At 45.5% G+C, this 8,408-nt stretch overlaps 1 pseudogene; it reads left to right on the top strand.

Annotated features, from left to right (window-relative positions):
* The first annotated feature begins 2,058 nt into the window (after nucleotides 1-2,058).
* On the top strand, nucleotides 2,059-2,973 carry LOC123441612 (annotated as a pseudogene).
* Nucleotides 2,974-8,408: the final 5,435 nt, after the last annotated feature.

The raw sequence follows: 8,408 nt of genomic DNA, 5'->3' as shown, positions 1-8,408 counted from the left end.
TGCCAGTTCTTGTTTGTTGCATGTTTTTTGTTTCGCAGAATATCCATACCAAACAAAGTCCAAACGTAACAAAACTTACGGGGATTTTTTTTGGAATATTTATGATTTTTGGGAAGAAGAATCAACGTGAAGCGATGCACGGAGTGCCCACAAGCCCTGTCGCCGCAGCCAGGGGGTGGGCCCGCTGCAGGCAGGCTTGTGGCCACTCCTTAAGGCGGCTTGAGCCCTTCTTTCGCCGCAAGAAAGATAATATCCGGAAGAAAATCTTGTTAAAATTTCAGCCCAATCGGAGTTATGGATCTCCGGCAATTTAAGAAACGGTGAAACGCAGAATCTGGGAGCGCAGAAAGACAAGAACAGAGAGAGAGATCCAATCTCGGAGGGGCTCTCGCACCTCCGCCGCCATGGAGACCATGGGCCAGAGGGGAAACCCTTCTCCCATCTAGGGAGGAGGTCAAGTAAGAAGAAGAAGGAGGGGGGCTCTCTCCCCCTCTCTCCCGGCGGCGCCGGAACGCCGCCCGGGACATCATCGTGTGACGGCGATCTACACCAACACCTCCGTCATCTTCACCAACATCTCCATCATCTTCCCTCATCTATATTCAGCGCTTCACTCTCCCGCAACCCGGTGTACCCTCTACTTGAACATGGTGCTTTATGCAACATATTATTATCCAATGATGTGTTGCTATCCTATTATGTTTGAGTAGATTATCGTTGTCCTATCAGGTGATTGATGAATTGCTATGATTGGTTTAATTTGCTTGTAGTTATGTTGCTGTCCTTTGGTGCCCATCATATGATCGCGCGCGTGGATCACACCATAGGGTTAGTTGTATGTTGATAGGACTATGTATTGGCAGGCTAGAGTGACAGATGCTTCAAACCTAGCATAGAAATTGATGCATATGGGATTGAAGGGGGACCAATATATCTTATTGCTATGGTTGGGTTTTACCTTAATGAACGTTAGTAGTTGCGGACGCTTGCTAATAGTTCCAATCATAAGTGCATAGAATTCCAAGTAAGGGATGACATGCAAGCAGAGGCCTCTCCCACATGATACTTGCTATCGATCTAGTAACGTAGTCAATTGCTTAGAGACAATTCCGCAACTCCTACCACCACTTTTCCACACTCGTTAGACACTCGTAGTTGTTTCTTTATCTAACCAGCCCCTAGTTTTATTTACGTGTTCTTTACTTTCTTGCAAGCCTATCCTATCACTCCTACAAAGTACTTCTAGTTTCATACTTGTTCTAGGTAAAGCGAACGTAAAGTGTGCGTAGAGTTGTATCGGTGGTCGATAAAACTTGAGGGAATATTTGTCCTACCTTTAGCACCTCGTTAGGTTCGACACTCTTACTTATCGAGAAAGGCTACAGTTGATCCCCTATACTTGTAGGTTATCAACGGACGTCATCCCTAGACCCGTCCATGCAGCTCTTGCAACCACTTTGCAGGCGAAGACTGCTTTTGAGCAGGGGAGCATGTTCCCCTGTTCCCCTTCAAAATTGGCCGTTGTGGGATCCCTTCCCGCCGAAGCGATAAGGGAAGAGTATCGCGGCCGCCACTATATATAGAGGGTAGGTCACTTCGTAGAGGGGGATCCGACTCATTCATTCACCCATGCGCACCACACCAAGCGTCAGGAGGCCCTCAAGCACTGTACTAGTTCATCCATCAACCTCGCCGAGAGGCAATCCACCAAAGCAGGAGTAGTGTTTTACGCTTCTCAGCAGCCCGAACCTGGGTAAACTGTTGTATTATGTGTCTCCCTCACCATCGAGTGAGTTCTCTACCATCCCAAGCGAGTAGAGAGTTAGGGGAGGCGAGCCCACAAGAGATCATCGTACACGCGCCTGAGTTCGAATCTTTAGGGTTTTGAGGAGCCCGAAATCTGACATTTGGCGCGCCAGGTAGGGGCGTGTCAAGGTCTCTCCCAGGGCTCGGCCCACTGAAGCTCGTCACACTCATGGTAGGGAGACGGCGAATCCGCGCAGAGAGGCAGGCCGCCCGCGTGGCGCGGACGGCGCAGGCGGGCCGAGACGCCTAGCGATGCTCCGCCACCCCGTCAGCCGACGTCCATGCTGTACAGGCTTCCAACGGGCGCCGGGGGCTGCCGCCTTCACCAACCACATGGTGTCCCCCCGTCGCTTGGACCCTCCCACACGTTCAGGCGGCTCCTTCCCCCTTCTGAGTCTGTCAGCACCCGACACACAGACATGTCGAGCTCCTTGTGGAGCATGACCTCATGCGCCGACACACCGCCCGACGCCGCCGCGTCGGTGGGCATGGGCACGATCGTGGGTGCGATGCCGCCGGCGAGACCCAAGCGCGCCCCCATGGGAGCCGCGCTCGTTGGCCCACATCGCCAGGGGCTACAACGGGAGAACCACGAGGGCGCGTCCTAAACACCCACTCAGGCCCGCCCCAACTGGGGATTCGGTGGGAACTGCAGGAGGCACGGGATTTGGCTGCGCTGGGAAGACGTCACCCAGCGTCCCCCAGCGGGATTCACGGAACGAGGGGGAGTACCGGAGGCCCGACTACATCAACCCTTGGAGGCGCGCACAGTTCGACGAGGACCACGTCGGCACACGTCCGGGCTACAGAGGAAGCAGCGTGGGCCATCACTAGGATAGGAGGCACGCGTGCGACCCCGAGGGCAGCCCCCACGCAAACAGGTATGAACAGCACCGCTAGGGTGGCCCGCGGGGGTAGCTTCGCGGGGACGCCTAGCGCGGGTGTCCTCGCGGGGCACACCTGCTAGCCGGGAGCTATTTCGGGCAGATGTATGGGTCTGCGAACCGGGGACCTCTCGCCTGGGGCAGGGTGGACGCACCAGGGTATCCAGGCGGAGAGGCCCCGGCATGGGGACTGAGGGTAGAGCACACGCCCATGTTCCCGGTCCAGACGATCCCAACCTGGAGGCCGGGGTGGTATATCCGCCCCTTCCTCCAGGGTGCGTGATACGTCCATTTTGCATCATGCTTTCATCCTGCCAGGCGCGCCTACCCCTGGTCGCGCCTAGGTGTCTTGTGGGCCCCCTGGTGCCCCTCTGGCTCCCATCTTTTGCCATAAGGAGGGTTTCGTTCCAGAAAAATCAAGAGGAGGCTTTCGGGAGGAGTCGCCGCCGCCACGAGGCGGAACTTGAGCAGAACCAATCTAGAGCTCCGGCAGGGCCGTCCTGCCGGGGAAACTTCCCTCCCTGAGGGGGAAATCGTCGCCATCGTCATCACAAACACTCCTCTCATCGGAGGGGACTCATCACAATCACCATCTCATGTCCAAATCCTAGTTCATCTCTTGTAACCAATCTCCGTCTCGCGACTCCGATTGGTACTTGTCAGGTTGCTAGTAGTGTTAATTACTCTTTGTAGTTGATGCTAGTTGGATTACTCGGTGGAATATTATATGTTCAGATCCTTGATGCTATTCATTACCTCTCTGGTCATGAACATAATTATGCTTTGTGAGTAGTCACTATTGTTACTGAGGACATGGGATAAGTCTTGCTATAAGTAGTGATGTGAATTTGGTATTCGTTCGATAATTTGATGTGTTGTATGTTGTTTTTCCTCTAGTGGTGTTATGTGAACGTCGACTACATAACACTTCACCATTATTTGGGCCTAGAGGAAGGCATTGGGAAGTAATAAGTAGATGATGGGTTGCTAGAGTGTCAGAAGCTTAAACCCTAGTTTATGCGTTGCTTCGTAAGGGGCTGATTTGGATCCACTAGTTTAATGTTATGGTTAGACTTTGTCTTAATTCTTCTTTCGTAGTTGTGGATGCTTGCGAGAGGGGTTAATCATAAGTGCGAGGTTTGTCCAAGTAAGGGCAGCACCCAAGCACCGGTCCACCCACATATCAAACTATCAAAGTAGCGACCGCGAATCATATCAACATGATGAAAACTAGCTTGACAGAAATTCCTATGTGTCCTCGGAGCGCTTTACTTCCTATAAGAGTTTGTCCAGGCTTGTCCCTTGCTACAAAAGGGATTGGGCCATCTTGCTGCACATTTGTTACTATTGTTACTTGCTACTTGCTACTTGCTACGAATCATCTTACCACACAACTATTTGTTACCGATAATTTCTGTGCCTGCAGAGAATACCTTGTTGGAAACCACTTGTTGGGTTCGACACTCTTACTTATCGAAAGGACTACGATAGATCCCCTACACTTGTGGGTCATCAAGACTCTTTTCTGGCGCCGTTGTCGGGGAGTGAATCACCTTTGGTAAGTGGAATTTGGTAAGGAAACATTTATATAGTGTGCTGAAATTTATTGTCACTTGTCACTATGGAAACTAATCCTTTGAGGAGCTTGTTTGGAGTATCTTCACCTCGAATGGAAGCACAAGGAGTTTCTCCTCAACCTGCTGCACCTACTGAAAATATTTGTTATGAAATTCCTTCGGGTATGCTAGAGAAACTGTTGGCTAATCCTTTTTCACGAGATGGAACATCACATCCCGACTTCCATCTAATCTATGTAGATGAAGTTTGTGGTTTATTAAAGCTTGCAGGTTTGCCCGAGGATGAGGTCAAGAAAAAGGTCTTTCCCTTATCTTTGAGGGATAAAGCATTGACATGGTATAGGCTATGTGATGATACTGGATCATGGAACTACAACCGATTGAAATTGGAATTTCATCAAAAGTTTTATCCTATGCATCTGGTACATCGTGATTGGAATTATATTTATAATTTTTGGCCTCGTGATAGAGAAAGTATCGCTCAAGATTGGGGTGGCTTAAGTCAATGTTATATTCATGCCCCAACCATGAGCTCTCGAGAGAAATTATTATTCAGAACTTTTATGCACGGCTTTCTCATGATAATCGCACCATGCTTGACACTTCTTGTACCAATTCTTTTATGAAGAGAGATATTGACTTCAAATGGAATTTATTGGAAAGAATTAAACGCAACTCTGAAGATTGGGAGTTTGATGAAGGTAAGGAGCCAGGTATGAATCTTAAGTTCGATTGCGTTAAATCCTTTGTTGAAACAAGTATTTTTTGTGATTTTAGCGCTAAACATGGACTTGACTCTCAGATAGTAGTTTCATTATGTTAATCATTTGATGCTAATATTGATCTCCCTAAAGAGAAGTGGTTTAAATATCATCCTCCCTTAGAAGTCAATGCAGTTAAACCCAATCCAGTTGAAGAGAAAGTCATTGCTTATAATGATCATATTGTTCCTAGTGCTTACATTGAGAAACCACCCTTCCGTGTTAGAATAAAGGATCATTCTAAAGCGTCGACTGTGATACGTAGGGGCTACATTAGAACACCTACATCCCTGAGCAAATTAGAATTGAACCTAGCATTGCTATTATCAAAGATCTCATGTCCGACAATGTTGATGGCCATGATATTCACTTCTCTGAAGATGCTGCTAGAATTGCTAAACCGCATGCTAGAAACAAACATAGAAGTGTTGTTGGCACGCCTGTTGTTTCTGTTAAGATAGGAGATCATTGTTAGCATGGTTTATGCGACATGGGTGCTAGTGTTAGTGCAAGACGTCAATCTTTATATGATGAAATTAAAGACGAGATTGCACCTGTCGAGATGGAACCTATTGTTGTCACTATTCAGCTTGCCAATAGAGATACTATCTGCCCTTTGGGAATTGTTAGAGATGCTGAAGTCTTGTGTGGTAAAACTAAGTATCCTGCTGATTTTCTCATTCTTGCTACCACACAAGATAGCTTTTGTCCCATCATATTTGGCAGACCTTTACTCAATACTGTCAATGCTCATATTGACTCTGAGAAGCAAACTGTCACTGTTGGCTTTGAAGATGTGTCACATGAGTTCAATTTCTCCAAGTTTGGTAGACAACCTCATGAAAAAGAGTTGTCTAGTAAGGATGAAATTATTTCTCTAGCTTCTATTATTTTGCCTCCTACTGATCCTTTAGAGCAATACTTGCTCGAGCATGAAAACGATATGCATATGGATGAAAGGAATGTGATAGATAGAGTTATCTTTGAACAACATCCTATCCTTAAGAATAATTTGCCTGTTGAACTGCTTGGAGATCCACCCCCACCAAAGGGTGATCCTGTGTTCGAGCTTAAACAGCTACCTGATACTCTTAAGTATGCTTATCTTGATGAAAAAGAGATATATCCTGTTATTATTAGTGCTAGCCTCTCAGAGCATGAAGAAAAGTAGTTATTAAAAACTCTGAGGAAGCATCGTGCTGCTATTGGATATACTCTTGATGATCTTAAGGGCATTAGTCCCACTCTATGCTAGCACAAAATTAAAACCGATCCTGATTCCAAACCAGTTGTCGATCATCAACGGAGATTAAATCCTAAGACGGAAGAGGTAGTAAGAAAAGAAATACTAAAGCTCGTGGAAGCAGGTACTATCTATCCTCTTGCTCATAGTGATTGGGTAAGTCCGGTGCATTGCGTCCCTAAGAAGGGAGGTATTACCGTTGTCCCTAATGATAAGGATGAATTGATCCCACAGAGGATTATTACTGGCTATAGGATGGTGATTGATTTTAGGAAATTGAATAAAGCCACCAGGAAAGATCATTACCCCTTGCCCTATATTGACCAAATGCTAGAAAGATTGTCTAAACACACACACTTCTGCTTTCTAGATGGTTATTCCGGTTTCTCCCAAATACCTGTTGCACAATCTGATCAAGAGAAAACCACTTTTACTTGCCCTTTCGGTACCTTTGCTTACAGACGTATGCCTTTTGGCTTATGTAATGCACCTGCTATCTTTCAAAGATGTATGATGGCTATATTCTCTGACTTTTGTGAAAATATTGTTGAGGTTTTCATGGATGACTTCTCCGTTTATGGGTCTTCTTTTGATGATTGCCTCAGCAACCTTGATCGAGTTTTGCAGAGATGTAAAGACACCAACCTTGTCTTGAATTGGGAGAAGTGCCACTTTATGGTTAATGAAGGCACCGTCTTAGGACATAAAATTTCTGAAAGAGGTATTGAAGTTGATAAGGCTAAGGTTGATGCGATCGAGAAAATGCCATGCCCTACAGACATTAAAGGTATAAGAAGTTTCCTTGGTCATGCTGGTTTCTATAGAAGGTTCATTAAGGACTTTTCTAAGATTTCTAGGCATCTTACCAATCTCTTGTAAAAGGAAATTCCTTTTGTTTTTGACGATGATTGTGAGGAAGCCTTCGAAATACTTAAGAAGGCCTTGATAACTGCACCTATTGTTCAACCACCTGACTGGAACTTACCTTTTGAAATTATGTGCGATGCTAGTGATTATGTTGTGGGTGATGTCCTAGGACAAAGAGTTGATAAAAAGTTGAATGTTATTCACTATGCTAGCAAAACTCTAGACTGTGCCCAAAGAAACTATGCTACTACGGAGAAGGAACTTTTAGCAGTCGTGTTTGCATGTGAAAAGTTCAGATCTTACATTGTTGATTCCAAGGTTACTATTCACACTAATCATGCTGCTATTAAGTACCTCATGGAAAAGAAAGATGCTAAACCTAGACTTATCAGATGGGTTCTCTTGCTACAAGAATTTGATTTGCATGTTGTTGATAGGAAGGGTGCTGAGAACCCCGTAGCAGATAACTTGTCTATGTTGGAGAATGTTCTTGATGACCCACAACCTATTGATGATATCTGGAAACACACATGTGGAGTTCAAGAAGTCAAGCCTCCCTGACTCAAGGAAGAAGCCTGAGATTTTGTTATCCCTTCTCATCTTTTGCAGGAGAGTAAGCAAGAATTATGCCAAAGGGTGTTGAGGCCTGAAGAGGAAATTAACGATCTGAAGGAGCAGAATTTTGTGCTCAAGAGGAAATTAAACAAGTTCAAGACCTCTGCAACAACTCCACCACCATCACCTCCGAAGGAAGACAACTAAGCACGGGTATGGGCAATCCCCTTGGCTTGTGCCAACCTTGGGGGAGTTGCCCCGGTATCGTATCACCATCACATCTTTTGCCTTTACCTTTTTCTTAGTTCGTTCCTTTTTGGTTTTATCTTTCTCTAGGAGAATAAAGTTTTTAGTTTGTTCTAGGTTTGAGTTTTGCTTTGTGTCACCCCCAATGTATTCGAGCTCGTGAGTCATATTATAAAGAGTGTTTTAGTTGAGGGCCTTGCTTCATGCCATGATCTAAAGAAAAATAATAATAAAGAACAAAAGCATGAAAAATCATGTAATGATCTTATGAGAAGTGATGGCTTCACATATAAAAAAAATGTTGATTGAAACTTGTTGTGGGTGGACAAACGTAGACCTTGGTCATTGTTGCAATTAATAGGACGTAATAAAGAAGGAGAGGTTCACATATAAATATATCATCTTTGACACCGTCTATGATTGTGAACACTCATTAAACTATTACATGCTTAGAAGTAGATGTTGGACA

Source organism: Hordeum vulgare, chromosome 3H, assembly GCF_904849725.1.
Source record: "Hordeum vulgare subsp. vulgare chromosome 3H, MorexV3_pseudomolecules_assembly, whole genome shotgun sequence".
NCBI lineage: Eukaryota > Viridiplantae > Streptophyta > Magnoliopsida > Poales > Poaceae > Hordeum > Hordeum vulgare.
This window is presented reverse-complemented; position numbering and strand designations above follow the sequence as displayed.